This window comes from Portunus trituberculatus, chromosome 41 (genome assembly GCF_017591435.1).
Source record: "Portunus trituberculatus isolate SZX2019 chromosome 41, ASM1759143v1, whole genome shotgun sequence".
Classification (NCBI taxonomy): Eukaryota; Metazoa; Arthropoda; class Malacostraca; order Decapoda; family Portunidae; genus Portunus; species Portunus trituberculatus.
The window spans coordinates 19,375,941-19,395,586 of record NC_059295.1 but is presented as its reverse complement, the minus strand read 5'-3'; the positions used below and the strand labels follow the sequence as shown (position 1 = coordinate 19,395,586).

At 40.8% G+C, this 19,646-nt stretch overlaps 1 protein-coding gene and 1 long non-coding RNA gene across 3 annotated transcripts in view; one reads left to right on the top strand and one right to left on the bottom strand.

Annotated features, from left to right (window-relative positions):
- LOC123516584 overlaps nucleotides 1-19,646 on the bottom strand; it is a 204,889-nt gene that overhangs the window by 85,142 nt on the left and 100,101 nt on the right. The window contains exon 2 of the long non-coding RNA XR_006678241.1: nucleotides 17,587-17,630. This is a non-coding gene — a long non-coding RNA (uncharacterized LOC123516584). The remainder of the gene's footprint in view (nucleotides 1-17,586; nucleotides 17,631-19,646) is intronic.
- The window catches only part of LOC123516582, an 86,781-nt gene that overhangs the window by 59,636 nt on the left and 7,499 nt on the right, over nucleotides 1-19,646 (top strand). The gene's annotated exons all lie outside the window — the stretch shown is intronic.

Genomic DNA, 19,646 nt, shown 5'->3' with positions numbered 1-19,646 from the left:
CAACAATCAACCAAATAAAGAAAGAATAAGAAAAAAAAAAAAACAGGTGTCGCTTACTTTTTCAACATTTCCTCCTACTTTTATTGGTTTTCTTTCGTTATCTCCTTCAATGCTTCTTTCCCTCCCTTCCTTCCATCGCTCTGGCTCAGTTCCAGTCCCGAGGCATCCCGTCTTTGCCTTCTTTCAGCCGCTATACACTAATTTTCTAAGTTTTGTAGGAAATCCAATTTACCAGTGTCATATTTTCTGTTCCTGACGGGGAGGGAGGGAGGAAGGGAGGGAGGCAGGAAGGGAGAGAGGGAAGGAAGGAGGATGTAGGAGTGGTGGTGGTGGAGGAGGAGGAGGAGGAGGAGGAGGAGGAGATGGAACAGGCGGGTAATAGGAAGAAGACTAATACGTGAAAAAAAAAAATACAAGAAATTGAAAAGAAAACGAAGGTATGTGAGACTTCCTTCCTCTCTCTCTCTCTCTCTCTCTCTCTCTCTCTCTCTCTCTCTCTCTCTCTCTCTCTCTCTCTGCTGATACTAAAAGCCTAACAGCTCAACAACAAAATATTCAATAACAAAATATAAAATAAAACACGAAATTATTTATATCTTCTCAAAATGACTAATTATTATTTTTTTTTCATTTTCGACTTCTCTAATTCATATACATTATTTCTTTACAGTCCTTTACCACTCCTTTTTTCTTCAACACCTCACCACCACATCCACAACACACTTCCACCACCACCACAACCTTCTGAGCTTCACCAAATGACTGAATACCCTTTACTTCTTAAACCCTTTACCTATTTTTCCTTTCTATTATTTTCTCCTACCTTGCTTTACCGTCCTTTCTTTCCTCACTCATCACCAACCATCTCCTCCTCCCGCCCCATCACAACCAATGTCATGCACCGCCCCCGCCAGGCTCTCCCAAGTACTCGCCCGCCACGCCCCGCCCCTCCCCGTCCCGTCAGCGCCTCTCTCTCTTTCTGACTTCTCCTGGCGGGACGGGACGGCAGCAGCGGCGGCGAGACGTGATCCTCAGATATTGATTTCGCAAGCAATAAATGAAGAGAATTTACGTGTGCTGAGAGAGAGAGAGAGAGAGAGAGAGAGAGAGAGAGAGAGAGAGAGAGAGAGAGAGAGAGAGAGAGAGATTGTTAATGGGACTATACATGTACGAACGTAAGGAAATAAGTCAATAAGGGAGGATACAAGAAGCCATCAATCCTGCACGTAGCACACTGTATATAGCATATGTATCTTCGTATTCTTGTTTATCATTCTCATCCATATATAAAGTAGAGAATGAACACTTTGGCGACAGACTAGAAAGGTAAGAGGAAACTGACAGACCGATAAAGCAACAGACAGAGAGTGTGGGAAAGATATATGAACATTATATATTGAAAGACTTTGAAGAGACCAGAGACAAGAGGTAATGAAAAAATGAAGAAAAATTACGCTTAAAAGAATTACAAGCAGAGATCAACACATTGCTAGCAGACAGGAAGGAAAGGTGGCTAAGCGAAACAGACACACAGACGGACAAACAAAGACAGATAAAACAGTAAAGACAATGCAAAAAAATTCACGGATAAAGACTGAAAGTATAAAGAAATGAGGTCATGGAAAAGGAGAAATATACATCGAAACACATTAGAGAGAACAACAAAATATATTCACAATTCAATAAATAAAAAGAAAAGACAAAAGAATGACGTATTAACAAAACAGTGCAAAGTAAAAGGAAACACAAACAAACTAACAAGTAACAGACAAAGAGAAAAAAATAGAGACGCTTGGAATAAATAAAAGTTGAACAAATAAACCAGATGATAATAGGAAATAAAAAAAAAAGGCAATACATAAAGAGAATAGAGAATCAACACATGAATCGCCAACAGACTGCAAGGTAAAGGGGGCACAGACATACAGGTGTGATGCAAGTCGTGACGGGCGCCGCCTCCCGCCAGGTGACAGTGTGACCGTACACCTTTAATATAATTACCCGCTTGGAAACGTCCTTCTGATCGCACCTGTGTCACTGTGTGTGTGTGTGTGTGTGTGTGTGTGTGTGTGTGTGTGTGTGTGTGTGTGTGTGTGTAATTCACTTCGGTCGTCTGCTGGTCACCCAGCCAGTCTTCCTCATTACGGAGCGAGCTCAGAGCACATAGACCGATCTTCGGGTAGGACTGGGACCACAACACACTCCACACACCGGGAAAGCGAGGCCACAACCCCTCGAGTTACATCCCGTACCTATTTACTACTAAGTGAACAGGGGCTACACATTAAGAGGCTTGCCCATTTGCCTCGCCGCCTCCGGGACTCGAACCCAGACCCTCTCGAATGTGAGTCGAGCGTGCTAACCACTACACTACGCGGTGTGTGTGTGTGTGTGTGTGTGTGTGTGTATGACTGACTATCTACAAAGCTATTTTCTGTCTTTCTATGTGTCAATATGTCTCTGTCTTTCTATGTATGTATTTGTGTGCTGCAATTTAGCGATACTCTCTCTCTCTCTCTCTCTCTCTCTCTCTCTCTCTCTCTCTCTCTCTCTCTCTCTCTCTCTCTCTCTCTCTCTCTTCAAGAAGCCTTATGCCTCAACCGCAGCTGCATTTCGATTTCTTTCTTTTCTCCCGCCCTCCATTTCTCCCTTTCCTTCCATTTCTCCACCCCTCCGAACCCTGCTGAAGCCCTCCTTCCTCCCTCCCTCCCTCCCTCCCACCCTCCCTCCTTCTCTCCTATTCCTCCCTCCCTCTTTCCCTCTGCATCTATTCCCCTCTGATTTCTCTCCTCCTCCCTTCCTTGTGCCAACCTCATTACCCTCCCTTTCTCCCATCTCTCCCTTCCCTCTTCCCTCATATTCCTTCCAATCACCTATTTTCCTCCCTTACCCTTGTCAGCAACGCAGCCTCCTCCTCCTCCTCCTCCTCCTCCTCCTCCTCCTCCTCCTCGCCACCAAATGGTTCCTCGATTCTCGCTGCATCGGTCTCGTTGACAGATAACTAGAACAGCCCGATAAGGCTTACGAAGGATCGAACGTCACTCACACGCTTCTCCTCGACTCTACTGCGGAGGAGGAGCACCAGGAAAAAGAGGAAGAGAGAGTGTGTGGTAAGAGGGAAGGGAAGCGTGGTGATAGAGAAAAAATGCGATGATTTCATAGTTCTGTTATTACTTTATAGAGATACATAAGGAACCTGTCCCTTTTCTTCCTCCTGTACCTTTTCTTCCTCATCTTCTTCCTCTTCATTCTCCTCTTCCACTGTATAATCCTGTCATCGTGTTACTCTCCAGCTTTCCTATGTATATATTTCGGTTTGCGTGTTGGTGGTGTTTCGTTGTAGCGCATTATAACTCTCGTCTCCCAAGTAATGAAGTGTTTTTGTCACTCCCAAGTCTTTTGTGTCTACGTAGAATAGAGTTTGAAAAGCTTATGACAGGGACGGAAGGAAGGACGGAGAGAAGTGAATATGAACACAAAAGGGGGTTTAGAAATATGAAGTGAAACGGTACAGGTGAAAAATCAGGTAAGATAATGAAGTTAAAGAGCGGAAAAGGAAGTAGTGAGGGAGAAGAAAATAAATGATAGATTTGGAAATGGAGACTTAAAGAACAATTTAGTATAAAACTCGTGGTAAACATGAAAATGGTGTGAAAATGTAAGAAACTGTGAAATGTAAGGAAAGTCAACGTATAAAAAAAGGAAAACAAAGTAAAGAAGAAGTTAAGCATCACATAAAAAAAGAAAAAAAGTGAGAAAGAAATGAAAAAAGGAGAGGAAGAAGGTAAATTTAAACAAACAATATATGTACATCTTATAAAAAGAAAAAAAAAACGTATACAAAATGAAACAATAACAAAAGAAAACGTATGTATTGAGACAGGAGATATGAATAAAAAACAGAAAAAGGGAACAAAGACTAGAAACTGAGTGACATGTATTTGTATGGCATAAAAAAAATACACAAGAGAAATAAAGTAGATGAGAAAGACGAAAAGAAAACGCAACAAAAGACGAAACAAATCAAACGAGAAATGGGAAGGAAAGGAAAGCGAGGCGGAGAACAGAAGGTGGCAGAGGAGATAGGTAGTAAAGCAGTATTTGCATAGTATTAATTGGGCTCGATGAATGCATTCCCTTGAAACTCTCACCTGGATTGCCCTCACCTGCCTGCCTACCAACCTCCTCACCTGGCCGGCCGCCTTCTCACCTGCCCGCGTCCTCTTCACCTACATCAGCCTCATCATTCCTTTCCCGGAGCGGCGCGAGAGGAAACACCGCTGCCTCCTCCCTTCACTTCCCTTACTTACACATCGTTTAGTGTGTTTTTGCAACCAAATTACAAGCTGGGAGTATGCAATCTTCCCTCAACTCTCGCACGCACGCCGGGAACATCTTGAGCTTAAGTGTTACTGACAAGCTTGTAATTCCCGCACAATGCTTTTATTCGGCGCGAATATATTAGGAAGATGCAAAGTGGTGACGGTGGTGGTTTGTGGGAATTTATCTCCCGCATATCTAGGGAGGTTTTTGTGCGTGTGTTTGGCTCCACGTGTCAGCGGCAGGTGGGGAGGTGGTGCTGGATGCCTCGTCACCTCCTGCACCACACCGCTACTCTCGCATGTTATTTGGTGCATCATACACTTCTATGTTTCTTTATGTTGCGTGAAAAGCCCACACTTCAGAACGGTTAGTCATTAACGAAAAAAAAAAAAAAACGAAATCTTGCACTTCACTAAATATTGGCCATAAATAAATGTTCATCTGTTCAAATGCTCTGTTAAGAATACTCAATTAACTGTTATCTGTTGTAACCAGTAGTAGTTTCTCGACATAACATATGAACAAAAAAAGACTACTATTTATTTCTTTTAACTTAAGCTCTACTCCTATATATTTTGTAACCCTGACATGACTCACTTCAATTTAAAATACGCACAAGGATAAGAACTCCAACTTTTACCTAATGAAAGTTCTAGTTTTATGAATTGCAACCTTATTCAAAACACTCTTCTTAACTAAAAAAAGAAGAAAACAGCTTTTACACAACCAAAGTTCAACGAGGTTTTTAAGTTCTATAGTCTAACTTAATTCACCTCAGTTCAACCACACATGCATCTCTCTCCTGCAATATAACACGTATAAATATCAACGCAGAAAAGATAAATATGAACGAGGAGCGAGTTCCATCATGGCTGCCGGTGATCTTGTTATAGTGGTGGTGGCGGCTGCGGCGGAGGTGGTTGTGGTGGTGGTGATGGTGGTGGTGGTGGTGGAAGAGTGGACGGAAAGAAGACGAAGGGGAAAGAGGAAGGAAGTGATGAAGAACTATGACAAGTATAATGAAAAGACAAGACTATGACAACGAAGAGGAGGAGAAAGAGGAGGATATTGGCAAAAGAACGTTAGAAAAGCGAAAATACGTAAAATGAAAAAGAGAAGCAAGAGAAAGATAAAATAAAAAAAAAAGGGAAGAGGACAAGAAGGGGGGAAAGAAAAACTGTAAAAACAGGAGAAGAGGAAAAGGAAAAGAAAGAAAGAATGTAAGTATATTCATAGAGAGGAGGAGGAGGAGGAGGAGAAGTTGGAGATGAAGAAGAAAAAAAAGAAAAAAAAGAAGAAGAAGAAGAAGAAGAAGAAGAAGAAGAAGAAGAAGAAGAAGAAGAAGAAGGAGGAGGAGGAGGAGGAGGAGGAGGAGGAGGAGGAGGAGGAGGAGGAGGAGGAGGAGGAGGAGGAGGAAGATATCAGTGAGTAATGATAGGAAATAAAATGTGAGAAGCAGCAGAAAGTGGCGCTGAAGGGAAAAGTGATGAGGCAAGACCAAGGTCTAATTTCGTACTTCGATAATTGCACAGAGGCATCAATCAATTGACGCAATCTCTCTCTCTCTCTCTCTCTCTCTCTCTCTCTCTCTCTCTCTCTCTCTCTCTCACCGATCCACCCACCGATCCACCCACCCACACACACAAAAAAATGTTGTTCTATAGGTTATTATTATTATTATTATTATTATTATTATTATTATTAGTAGTAGTAGTAGTAGTAGTAGTAGTAGTAGTAGTAGTAGTAGTAGTAGTAGTAGTAGTAGTAGTATTTATTGTTTTTATCAATATTGCTTTAATTATTATTATTGTTATTATTATTATCATTATTATTATCATTGTTATTATTATTATCATTCTTATTATTATCACTATTACTGCTATTATTTTTTCTCCATACTTAATCCCTCTCTACATTTCCCTCCGAGAGAGAGAGAGAGAGAGAGAGAGAGAGAGAGAGAGAGAGAGAGAGAGAGAGAGAGAGAGAGAGAGAGAGAGAGAGAGAGAGAGAGAGAGAGAGACATTGAAATAAACAGAAAGAGGAGGAGGAGGAGGAGGAGGAGGAGGAGGAGGAGGAGGAGGAGGAAGAAATTATAGGTAAAACCACTAAAATGGAAATAAAACCTGATGCAGCTTTTTGATCATGGAACTTATTGGCGAAAAACGTAGGTTGGGATCCAATTTAGTCATTACACCAATAGCCGCCACGCTGCGATCAATGGCGCGGCCTAATTTACGTTCATTGCACTTTTTTTTGCCTTTGTTGCTCACCAGAATGCCGCTCAAACCATTCCAATAACTATCTGTGCAATAATTATCATCAACACTATTTCCTTCCCTTCACAAAACATAAAATAGTAAATGAAGACTAAATGCGCCGTGATAGTCGATCATTTCTCTCTTTTTTTACTACTTACATATTTTATCATCATGTGCTTAGTTATTCCTTAAATCCATGCCAGTGCAGTGATTATTATTATTAGTTATACCTGAAATCCATGCTAGAGAATATCTGTGCAGTGATTTTCAGTACTTTAGTTGCCCCTTAAATTCATGTCAGTCCAGTGATTTTTATTATTAGTTATGCCTGAAATCCATGCTAGTATATATGTGCAGTGATTATTAGTACCATTTGATTCTCTAAATAAAAAAAAAAAATACGACAATAGTAATGAAGACGATATCAAAAATGGTAAGATATGATTGATTTTTATCTTATAACTGTATAACTGTGCATTTCTTTTACATTACTCCTTTGTTTCCTTTTCTTTTTCATTAAGGTATAAATACATGTAAACTAAGAGGTCATAGTATAGAAATTAAACGTAACGCGATTGTATTTTAGTTTTTTTTAGTAAATATATTTTCCTAACATTTCCTCTTCCTCTAGTCTGAGATATTAAAGAATAGAAAATGTTGATAAAAATGTAAATAGATAAAATCGTGTACATTTTTATAATCTTTTTCAACGTTTTCATATTGATCTTTTTAATTTTTTATGATTTTACTTTCCTTTTCTTCTTCTTGCATTGGTCTTTTTATTATCAATCATTAGTACTTTGTGGGCACGGTATTTATCTGAAGCTCTAGCGTTCTCCTATGTGAAAGAAAAAAAACATTCTTTTTTTTTGCCATTGACTTCATAAATTTACACTCTTTCCATCTCCTTAATATTGTCATCTCAAAATAAATAAATAAATAAATGGCATGGTATAAAAACTACTGTAATCGACTTTAACCTTACTTCTATATATACATAAATTCTTCATCCCAAGTAATATATATCAATAATAAATGGACCAAAAAAAAAAGAAAAGAAAAAAAAATTACTGGCACCATTTCCCCCTTAAGGCCATCCTCTTGCTGCTCCCTCTTCTTTATTCCCTCTCCCCTCACTCCTCACTCTTCCCCTCGCATCCCTCTACCATCTTCTCTTTCTCGCCCTTTATATCTTCCTCCTCTCCTTTAGACCTTCCCTCTCCAGCCCTCCTCCCTTCCTTCCCCTTTCTTCCACCAGTCGCCCCACCCACCCCCGCCCTCTGCCCCTTGCTTCTGCTATCCAAGACTCTGCAGGGAAGCTTCACTGTACACATTAAAAAGGGGAAGCAGAAGCTCTCTAAACACCCCCTGGGAGGACCTCAGCGGGACCTTGGATGGCGAAGAGGAGGAAGAGGAGGAGGAGGAGGAGGAGGAGGAGGAGGAGGAGGAGGAGGAGGAGGAGGAGGAGGAAGAGGAGTCTGGAGATAAACAAGGGGAAAGACAATTTGATAAAGTATCCCCAGAAGATTAATGAAAGGAAATAAAGACTCAATAGTGATGATGATGATGATGATGATGGTGGTGATGGTGATGGTGGTGGCGGTGGTGGTGGTGGTGATGATGACAAGGATGTAACCGAAAGGAAATAAGGAAATAAGACTAAAAACGAAGTAAAGAGCAAGGGAAGGGAAAATACCAGGAAAAGAAACAAGCTCAGAGCAAAGGAAGAGAAATTGCTGGAGGAGGAAGAAGAAAATTTGAATTATGGGGCAATGTGAAGAGTCTCTCCCTCCCTCCCTTCCCTCCTCTTTCCTCCATGCCTTCCCTCCCTTCTCTCCTTCTCCTCCTTCCTTCCGTCCTGCCTCCCTCTCTCCATATTCTCTCCTTTGCTCCATTTTGCCTCACATTTCGCCCCAGGGGTTGGTGAGCCGCACAAGACCTCCTCCTCCTCCTCCTGCTCCTCTTCTCCTCCTCCTCCTCCTCCTCCTCCTCCTCCTCCTCCTCTTCGTCGTCTTTCTTTTCTCCCTCTGGTCTCTTTTCTTCCTCTCCCTCCCCTTCCTTCATACATTCTCCTTCACACTGTTCCTCCTCCTCCTCCTCCTCCTCCTCCTCCTCCTCCTCCTCCTCCTCCTCCTCCTCCTCCTCCTCCTCTTCCTCCTTCTCTTTCTCTCGCTCTCGCTCTACACCTTCATTTTTATATTCTTTTGATGTCTCTCTCTCTCTCTCTCTCTCTCTCTCTCTCTCTCTCTCTCTCTCTCTCTCTCTCTCTCTCTCTCTCTCTCTCGAAAATTACTTCCCGCGTTACATTTCCTGTTACATAAGAACATCTCCATTGGTATCTTTATTAATGCGTTAAGAATCCAGTGTTCCTGTTTTCTGTGGAGGTCTGCTACACTGCACACTGCCGCTGCTGCTTCTGTCTTTGCTAGTCCCCACAGAGGCTGCAGTGGTGGTGTGTGATATAATGAACTGTTTACTAAAGGCTCGCGATGTTAGTAATGACCAATGATTACTATGGTTCTTGATTTACTCTAGGTACACAACGACTTGAGATGAATTACAGATATAGCGTTGTTAAGTATGAGATTTTATTTATGCATAGGGAGGGAAATAAAAGCTTACGGAGGCTAATTTCTCAGTCCACCAATTAATGAACTGGCCACAAGACACTCCACTCGTTATTACTCTCGTGAAGCATTTACTCACTTGTCCTTCGTCTTACTTTCCTTCTCTCATGCACAAACTCCATGCAAATTTCACATTCAATATGTCACACACACACACACACACACACACACACACACACACACACACACACACACACACACACACACACACACAGTCGTTGTCCCTTCATCCGTCCCTCCCTCCTCCTTTCCTTCACACTCCTCCTCTTCCTTCAAGCCTCACTTCCAATCTTCAGTGTTATTGTTCGGCACGGGCCAAATTGGAGCACAAAATTGGCCGGAAAATTGACATCAAATTGGAAGAATGTTACATGCGGCGCCTTTCCTACGGGCACGGTGACGCTTCCTGGGGGCTCTCGGAAGGGGTTAATGGAAGGTGAGGCGCGGAAATGTAGGTAAAACTATAGGTGTGCTAGGCAACGAGTGTTTTCAGGGCAAAGAAAGGTGAAGTTAGGAGGTACTAGTACTTCTTCACTGCCCCTTACTGCTCACTCACCTTCCTGTGACTTGAGTATTTGAGGTAAGACTATACTAAGTGTGTCAGAGATCAGGTGTGTTAGAAAGGTGAGTTTAGCTGGTGTTGTCTACCTACTAAAAGAGGATAAGGTTATCACGCACTTCCTTTTGCTTCATAGTGTTTTCCACCTTCCCATGACTCGAAGTGTGTTAGGGAGGTGAGATTGGGTGGTGTCCTCTACCTTATAGAAGGAAAAGTGAGGTTATTAGGTACTGTTCTCTTCCTGTCGATGCTTGCCCACTTGTGTGACTCAATCTTCTTGATATAAGATTATATGTCAATCAAGGAACAGGTGTTTTAACGGATTACGTCAACTTGAAATACGCGCCATCTCTCCTCCATTGTTTTCATTTTCTAAAGTCACCTTATTTATTTATTTTTTTTACGGCGTTTCTATCTACGTGTCAGGAAATGTGGGATTGTAAAAGATTTTGTACTGAGATAATATACTACGTTATTTACCTTATTTTCTCGCTTATGAGTTATCTGAGGAATTAAATTTGCTTACTCGACTGGAATTCTTATTGTTTGACAACTAATTACGTTTTTTTTTTTATATATATATTTATCATTTACTACTGACTTACTTTATTGTATCTTTTTCTTTTCTCATTTTTTTTGGGGGGGTGTGGGACCATAACCGGCCGTAAATTTTTTCACTGTCCTGCTTTCTCTATATCACCAATGCTCTTTACACACAAAAATCCATAATACAATGCAGTGTTTTGGTTGAACTGGTCATGCTCAAATGATCTTGTACATATTATGGCTTATGTTATAGCTACGTTGGACGAGTTTTAAGGGGTGCGTTGGGCTATATATGGCATGTCTGGTAACAAAATGCTATCGTTATGCTTGGCTATAGTATAATGGCATATACGAACAAAATACCGTTTAATAAGTTAGATTGCAGGTACGATAGGTTGCATAAGGGGTTTAATTTACAGATAATGGCTTGGCAGGGGTGTACTAAAGTAAAGAGTATGTTGGGGTATTAGAGGAGTGACCCCTGCGTTCCGATGCGCTGTATAAGGATAGATGAAGGGTCTGTCGAGATGTAGCAGCGCACACTACGGCTAACTAATGGCCACCCTCAGGTACTCTATGGATATGAAGTTCTTAGTAGGTTAACCAACAATACGAGTAAATTGGTGGTATCTGATCTCCATGATAAGACTATTAAGAGTAAATTTATATATATTTTTTTCTATTCACGTTTTTTTATGCTTTTTTTTATTAGTGGGAAGGAAGGGAAGGAAAGGGAGAGGGGATAAAATCGTGACGTGTTTGATATGTCTTACAAAAGGATTAGACTGGTGTTTGATCTTTATATTATTTACATTAGGGTTAATTTTTAGCTCTTTTTTTTATATATTTCGCTTCAGGTACAAGTTATTACACAAATCTTAATATTTTTCTCCATAAGTCACCCTTCCTTACTCCTACGTTATATAATGAAGAAAAAAAAAAACTTGGACACTAATGTAGTTTGATCACAATAGCAATCATCACCACTTCTTTGTTACTTCCATGTATTTACACCCTTAACCCCTTCAGTACCGTGACGCGTTTCTATATTCATTCTGGTTACGATTTGGCGATTTTATACAGCTTCAGAAACTTATTTAGGGGATTAGAGTAGTGAAGACAGCGGCCATTAATCTTCTGACCTCCATAAACCCTTCCTAGTGTCAATAAAATGGTTTAGTCGTACACAAATCTCAAGGTGAAAATGTGTCGCAATACTGAAGGGGTTAAAAGTCGAATTCGAACTTTTCAAACTTTTCCTTCTATGGACATCAAACAAGCAGAAGAATTAGCATACGAATATTTAGTTCTATTCATTACATCCTATCATTACTTTGCATCACCTTCGCTAGTTGCAATTTTTTTTTTCTATAATTACTATCATTACTACGTTTCTATTTGGTTATCTCTGTTCTGTGTTACATAGTACATCTTTGGCACCTCCTTTAAAACCCCAGTGTTAACGAAGGCAGCCACGAGGGATATCATTTCACACTGAAGTCAAACAGCAGACAGTCATACTAAAAAGACGGAAAAAGAAAACGGAACACCAATGAATAAAAACTAGTGAAAATCAACAATTCACAATATATATAAACAGAAACAAAAATAAAAAGACAGCATGAAAAGAAAAAAAAAACGAAAGAAATAAAACAAAGAAAAAAACAGTAAAACAAAATAAATTAAACACGAACTAATAGGAAAAGAAAACGTACTACAAGGTATGATTAAGAAAGAAAATGGAACGCAAACAGTAACTAACCACGTCCTGGAGAGGGAAAATTATGAGACAAGTAAGTATTGAGTAATGAGCTATTAAGCAGAGGGGTAATGAGGAGGAGGAGGAGGAGGAGGAGGAGGAGATGATGAAGAAAAAAAAAAAGATGAGAGTAAGGAGGAGGCAAACAAGAATGAAAGAGAAAAAGGATTGGACGAAAGCTCAAGAAAAAAAAAAAAAAATATTGAAGACGAGGAAGTGATTTGGATGATGAAATATAAAAGACAATGAAAGACACAGAAGGAAAGGAGGACGACGAGGATCAAGAGTAGAATAAGGAGAGAGGGAAGGGAGAAGGACAAATAAATGGGAGAAGGACAGGGTGAAGGAAGATGCCGATAAAAAAAAATAATAAATCCCGATATGTAAAAAAAAGAAAATAAAAGAAAGAAAAACCTACATGTAATAAAGATCAATTTGTACACTGACACAAAATAAAAAAGAAAAAAAAAGAAGAAAGCACATAGAAACATATCCTAAAATCCCCTTATCCACCGTCAATCCTTCCCTCCACCCCCATCACACACACACACACACACACACACACACACACACACACACACACACACACACACACACACACACACACACAGTAAAGATCAAGAACGAAAGATACTGAAGCGCAAAGAGATGAAGAAAAAGGAGGACGAAAATAATAATAAGGTAAAAAAATAAAAAGAAAAGAAAACAGTCAAGCAAAACAAACACCAAACAAGAAACACAAACACAAGTTAAAAAAAAAAAACACACATACACACAAAAACCATCAGAGAGAGAGAGAGAGAGAGAGAGAGAGAGAGAGAGAGAGAGAGAGAGAGAGAGAGAGAGAGAGTGCATAGTGGCAAGCAAGGGAGTGAGCAAGGAGGGTCGAGAGAGGCAGCTGGGTGTGATAATATACCAAGGCGCGCCACTCTGCCATTCAGCATCAAGAGAGTAATATTCTTCACGTGTCGAGACGTTGGCGGCGGTGAAGCTCAAATAAAATTAACAAAATTAACTTACACCTCCCTGTCCCTCCGACCTAACCTGTCCTGCATTGCTGTGTTAGAGAGAGAGAGAGAGAGAGAGAGAGAGAGAGAGAGAGAGAGAGAGAGAGAGAGAGAGAGAGAGAGAGAGAGAGAGAGAGAGAGAAGTATATAGAAAGTAAGGAAATAAGAGAGGGAGGAATGCATCTAGGGAGAAGAGACAGAGGGAGAGGAAGTGGAGCTAGGGAGAGAGAGAAGAAAGGAGACAGATAAGGAGAATCAAGGGAAAAGCAGAAGGAATGAAGGAAAGAAAGAAAGAGGAGTAGATTAGGCATCAATGAAACTATTTATATATTTTTTTACCATTATTTCTATATTTTCACTTCAATCTATCTGTCTGTCTTTTCCTGCCTTTATATCACTCTCTCTCTCTCTCTCTCTCTCTCTCTCTCTCTCTCTCTCTCTCTCTCTCTCCCAGAGCGAGCGTCAGACGAGCTGTAATAACCTGTGTAAATCTTTCAGCCATAATCTCATTTCCTTTACATCATTCTGCCATCTGCTCCGCTCGTCGGGTGAAAATGAAGAGCAGAGAAAAAGTTCTTTGGCTGGGAAGTTGAATTCATTAATCACACCACGAAGGGCTGAGGATGACGGCTTTCTCCACCTCGCAGCCGGGGAGTTTGTCTGTGTCGGACTACGGGGACACGGAGGAGGAGGAAGGTAGTGGTGGTGGTGGTAGAGGTGGTGGTGGTGGTGGTGGTGGTGGTGGTGGTGGTGGTGGTGGTGCAGGGGAAGAAGCAATGGTAGTGGTGATGGTGGAGGAAATGAAAATATTTAAAAGGAAATTAAAATAGTGACAAGAACGAGGAAGAATAGCAGAGGAGGAAGGAGAAAAAGAGTAGGGAAATGAAAGCGAGGAAGAAGAAGAGCAGGAGGAGGAGGAGGAGGAGGAGGAGGAGGAGGAGGAGGAGGAGGAGGAGGAGGTGGTGGTGGAGGAGATAGAGGCGGAGGAGGAAGAAGAATAAAACGAAGACAGGACAAGGAACAGGCGGTGGAAAAGAAACTCGGAGGAGAAGGAGAAGGAGGAGGAGGAGGAAGAGGAGGAGGAGGAGGAGGAGGAGGAGGAGGAGGAGGAGGAGGAGGAGGAGGAGGAGAAGAAGGAGAAGGAGAAGGAGGAGGAGGAGGAGGAGGAAAAGGAGGAGGAGCAGGAAGAAGAAGAAGTGGAGGAGGAGGAAGAGGAATAAGACGAAAAAGAAAGATATGACAAGGAACAAACGGTGGAAAAGAAAGAAACTCAGAGGAGGAGGAGGAGGAGGAGGAGGAAAAGGAGGCTCAGATGAATGATACAAAGGCTAAGAATTATTTCAACTTGAAAAAAAAAAAAAACAAGGAAGGTATACATAAACAAAGGAAATGTCAACTAAGAGAAAAAAACAGGGCAGAAGAAAAGAAAAAAAGATACAAAAAAGAAAAAAAAGTAACAAGTCAGGAAAAGTGAAGAGTAGAAAAATACATTGACCAAAACAAACACACAACAAAAAGAAAAGACAAGAAAAAAATAATAAAAAAAAACAGAAAAGGCAACTAAAATTCTTGAAAAAAATAAATGTAAACACAAAAGAGAGAAAAATAAAAAGAAATGAAAACTCGACACATACAAAAGAACACCAACACATTTCTCTTTAGCTATTCATTCTTCCTCCTCCTCCTCCTCCTCCTCCTCCTCCTCCTCCTCCTCCTCCTCCTCCTCCTCCTCCTCCTCCTCCTCCTCCTCCTTTTCCTCGTCTTTCTCCTCCTCTTCATTATCTACTTTTACTTCTTTTTTCTTCACCTTCCTTCTTCTTTTTTCCCTACCCTTCTTCCTTTTCTTTTTCCTTCTCTTCCTCATACTTCTCCTCTTCCACCTGTTTCCTACTCGTCCTCTTTCGCCTTCACCTGGTTATCTTCTTATTCTTCCTCCAACTGTTCCCTTCTCCTTTTCCACCATGTCCTCCTTCAAACCACTTTTCCGTTTACCTGTTTCTCCTTTTCCCTCTAAATCCTTCACCTTCTCCACCACAACCATCACCACCTCCCCAGTTGACTGTCCAAGTGTACTGCCACGCCTCTCTCCTGTAGGGAAGCGGCCAGGAGAAGCAAGCATGGGAAGAGAAAACTAGTAAACAGGAGCACCACTTAGGAGGAGGGGAAAATGGTGCGTGGTGGAGGGTGTGACGAGTGATGGACCCCAGCAGCAGGAGGAGGACGAGGAGTAGGAGGAGAAAGAGGAGGAGGAGGAGGAGAGTAGTGGTGGTGCAGGAGGAAAATAATAGAATGAGGGTGGAGACTAATGTAAGGTATAATTTGTACACATTTACACTCGCTGTTGGATAGAGAGGAAGGAACTGCTGTGTGTGTGTGTGTGTGTGTGTGTGTGTGTGTGTGTGTGTGTGTGTGTGTGTGTGTGTGTGTGTGTGTGTGTGTGTGTGTGTGTGTGTGTGTGTGTGTGTGTGTGTCTTGTGTTTTCATGGTGGGGCTTTGAAGATGTGTTGAAAAAAATGGTTATTGCTTATATTATTCGTCTTTTGTACAGCTCTCTCTCTCTCTCTCTCTCTCTCTCTCTCTCTCTCTCTCTCTCTCTCTCAACTCTAATCCACCTTCCGCGTCTCATTTCCTAAACTTTCCAATAGTATTCCATGTTTGCGTTATATAGAATCACTCGTTCTTTTTCTTCTACATTATTTTTCTATTCATTTTTGCCATGTCGTGGTTTCGCCCCTCAACCGGAAAGAACAGCCATCCCTCCTTCTCCTCATGCCGCAAACCAGTTCCTCGCTGGCTCGACTTAAAACAATGAAACAGAAGGAGACGATACCAATGATAGCCTCAATCCACCGCTTCCTTTTACACACGTCTGCAAGCTGTAATATCAAGCCAGATGACGCAATGCTTTCACAGGCGACTGGCAATGTCATCTTCTAACACACCACAAACATTTCCCTTCTACACCGCTTGCTACCTCTAAGGAAATAGGAATATCATGCTTAATTCACTCCCGCTGTCGTTTTTCTTTTAGTTTTGTTCTGGGTTGTCTGGAAGTCAAGAACCGAGACAGAGAAACATGTATGCATGAAAACGTAGTAATAATGATAATGCAATAGTTGGTTCACACTACCACTATTTGTTTTGTCTAGACAGTCCAAATAACCTTAAGATCACTCAGTCCTCTCTGTAACGCTCAAAGAAGGTATAAAAAAATTCGCACCATGATTCCCACATCAATCTCTTCTCTCTTCTTCCAGATCTTCTAAGAGACTTAAAAGAAAGGAGGGGAAAAAGGATATCAAAAGAGATCCTACTGTTTATCTCCTTCATACCAGTATTTGAGCCTTTTTCCATTTCTGCCCTTGTAACGCACGGTAGTCACCCATAAATACAGAAATGAAAAACGAAAAAGAAATAAAAAGATTCATATTGTCCATGCCATCTATTCATTTCATATAAGCGACAGAATATAGAAAAGTTAAAAAATATAACTTACTTCATCGCCTCTACGGAACTGAAATCAAACTCAAAAAGAAGATTTCCTAAACTGATCATTCCCTTCCATGTCTTTCTGTCTCAACCATAATAATGAGCAAAGTAACCCTAACGTTTGCACATTCGTAAGATCTATTGTAAGCCTTCCTTTTAAGCTGTCTTTTACACAAACCCTCATATATAAGTAAGGAGAATTTACAGTAAAATTGCCATAAAGCTTGTAGGCCAATACGATCTATTGCAACTCTTTCCCTGTATGTTTTTTTTTTTATAATCTTACGAAAGAAATCCTAAAAAGAATGAAAAAAAAGGTATTCTAAAGTAATAATACCAAAAAATCCTGGTAGAGTCCTAAGCTCTATTGCAACCTCTTCCCTTTAGAACCCTTTAAATTAACACTCCTGAAAGAAAAAAGATAAAAAAAAGATAAAAAATAACAAATCTACGGTAAAATTGATATAAAATCTTCAACAGCCATCTAAAAATTCCTCCGCCTCATCCATTTCTCTGTCACACCTGCACCACGCCTCGCCTCATTTCCTTCACCTCAGACTCCAGCAGGTGTGGCGACGCGGCCCAGATTGGAAAAATTGCCTTCTTATGACGTAATTCGAGAATGTGACGTAATTCTGGGCCGCGGCACATCTGGATCCTCCCTTTATTACTTCCCGCTCCTGTGGTTACGACTGACTGACAGAATGATTGACTGAGTAACTAGCTGACTCCTCCTTAGCATGGCAGAGTGATGCTTGAGGTAAACGTAAAAAATAATGACAACATACATGTCTATAATAAGTTGCGCATTACTAAAGGATTTGTCAACGAAGCAGTCCTCCGCATATTCGACCAAATGCTGAAAAATTATCCGACAAACGAAAGAAATGATAACAAAGAACATTTTCTCTGGGATAAGTCATTAATTAGTCAAAGAATGTTAACGATGCAACCCATGTGTTTTGATATTTCCTTTCCGAATGACAATGGTTTGCTGAAATCTTTGAAAGTAACTAACCTGTCACACCGTCTCGTGTTTTCGTTGCGTTCTGGTTCTTCATTCTGTAAAGAAGAGAAAATCAGATTAAAATTCCTGTGAAGCTTGCACTGCTGTGTTCATTAACGACACGCATATGGAGAAAGACATGCAGCCACATATCTAAACAAAACACATAGTATATACCTTCTTTTTTAAAGTTTTTATAAACGTTTTAACACTTCAAAAAACAGATATACAAGTTTGATATTCTCATTTAATGTAAAAAGAAAAATATATTCCAAAACTTTCGCATCACCAACACACACACACACACACACACACACACACACACACACACACACACACACACACACACACACACACACACATCCAGGAAACATCAACACCAGCCTACATATACGCGACAATCAAAATATGATAACAATCCTCATTACCACGACCTGTTTTCGGATCCACGTTGATTTTTCCCCTCCAGGACCTCGGCATTACGACAAAGAGTGTTTACGAGAGGCGGGAGGGGAAAGGCGCAGCTTCCCTACTGACGGGCAGGGAGGCGTCAACAGCAAGGAAGAAAGTAACACTGCTACCGCCCCTACTCCTCCTCCTCCTCCTCCTCCTCCTCCTCCTCCTCCTCGTCCTCCTCCTCGTCCTCCTCTTCTTTCTCCGGTTCTGCATTTGCATCATCGCGTCGTTTCCTATTCATAAATTGGGAGTTCAATGCTGCATAAAATCTCGTTACATCAAAGCCGAGGCAGAGAGTGAGGGATAATTACAGCGCACACGCACACACGCACGCACACACTCTCTCGCGAACGCATGCACACACACACACACACACACACACACATTCGTCTAGGTAATTCAATCACCTTCAGTCACGATTTTTCTTTCTTTATTCTTCTTTTCTTTTTATATTGAAAGGATTTGCCGCGAAATGGTGATGGTGGCGGTGATGGCGGTGGTGTTAATGATGATAGCAGTTATGACACTTAGAGGCGGTGTTATCTTGATCTATGCACATGATTTGTACCTACGAGTTTCTTTCCGCAAGACTAGACGCCACACACACACACACACACACACACACACACACACACACACGCACACACACACACACACGCATACGTACAGACACACACATGCACACTAAAAGCAACACATCACCTCCACATTAATAATTCCGCCTCATCATTCACTCTTAAAACACATGACGTAGTACTCAAAGTTGCGCATTACACTCACTTTCACTTTTTTTTCCTTGTAGTAAATTTGCATTTTATTTGCAACTCGATCAAAGTTCAGGATTATAATTTCCCTGATGCATCTCCTTCTTTATTATTATCACTAGTTTCTTTTTTTTTATGAGTAAATATTCAGTACATAATTTTCCATGCATTAGTATAGCTTGCTACTTGTTCATTTATTCTTTGTTTTTCTTTCATTTTTCTCTTATTTATTGGTAGGAGGAATGAGAAAATGAGAGAGTCGGCGGGTTGCAAAGTAGAAAATAAAAAAAAAGAGAATGAGACAAAGAACGGGTTGCTTCTCGGTATGACTTCAAGTTCTTATTTATGAACACTTACAACTCCATTTTTTAAACCTCGCACTTACTTGAGATTGGTGTTTTAAGTATGCGCGTATCTTATTGCTGTGCGTTCCATCTTTATTTTACTTTCCGGCACTACTCTCTCCTAAAATGTCTTCTAATAATCATATGCTTCAGAGTACCAGAATCTTTACACAACTCTGCTTAATGTGTCAAGGAAAGATTCATCTGTACTTTATTTTTCGACACTACTTTCTCGTAATATGTAATGCCACTAGCCAATACCGTTGCATTACTTTGCTTAACGTACCATGGTTAAAATTTCATCTGTTCTTTATTTTTTTTTCTGGCACTATAGTTTCTTTTGATGAGTGCATTTGCTAACCAACAACACTGCATTACTTTACTTAACATATCTAGAGAAGAATCATATGCACTTAACTTTCCGGTATTACTCTCTTTGTCATTCTGCCAAAGCAACAATATTATAGAGTATTCCTGAGAAACATTTTTACCTCGATTTTTGGGTATG